At 44.0% G+C, this 525-nt stretch overlaps 1 pseudogene; it reads right to left on the bottom strand.

Moving 5' to 3' along the window:
• Positions 1-401, bottom strand: part of LOC106303019 — an 8,692-nt pseudogene extending 8,291 nt beyond the window's left edge.
• Between the last annotated feature and the right edge of the window lie 124 nt (positions 402-525).

Consider the following 525-nt stretch of genomic DNA (forward strand, 5'->3'; position numbering starts at 1 on the left):
TCCTGCCATGTTAAGGATGTTTGATTCCATTTTATATCCTGTACCAGCTTACCATAATCTCTCCCTAATGCTAGATACTGGGATTCATCAAAATGACAATCCGCGAACCTGGCCTTAAACAAATCACCTGTTGTTGGCTCTAGGTACTTAATAATAGAAGGGGAATCGTATCCAACATATACTCCCATCCTCCTCTGAGGTCCCATCTTTGTTCTCTGTGGTGGTGCTATAGGCACTTGGACGACACATCCAAAAACTCTTAGATGGGATATATCTGGCTCATGACCCGTTAGTAGTTGGGATGGCGAGTATTTGTGCTCACTAGATGGCCTGATGCGAATTAGCTCAGCTGCATGTAGTACTGCATGTCCCCAAGCTGATACTGGGAGTTTGGTATTCATTAAGAGTGGCGGGCAATCAGCTGGATCCGTTTTATAAAAGATTCAGCCAGGCCATTCTGAGTATGGACATGTGCTAAAGAATGCTCCACACTTACCCCCATGGACATACAATAGTCATTAAAAG

This window comes from Brassica oleracea, chromosome C7 (assembly GCF_000695525.1).
Source record: "Brassica oleracea var. oleracea cultivar TO1000 chromosome C7, BOL, whole genome shotgun sequence".
NCBI classification, from domain to species: domain Eukaryota; kingdom Viridiplantae; phylum Streptophyta; class Magnoliopsida; order Brassicales; family Brassicaceae; genus Brassica; species Brassica oleracea.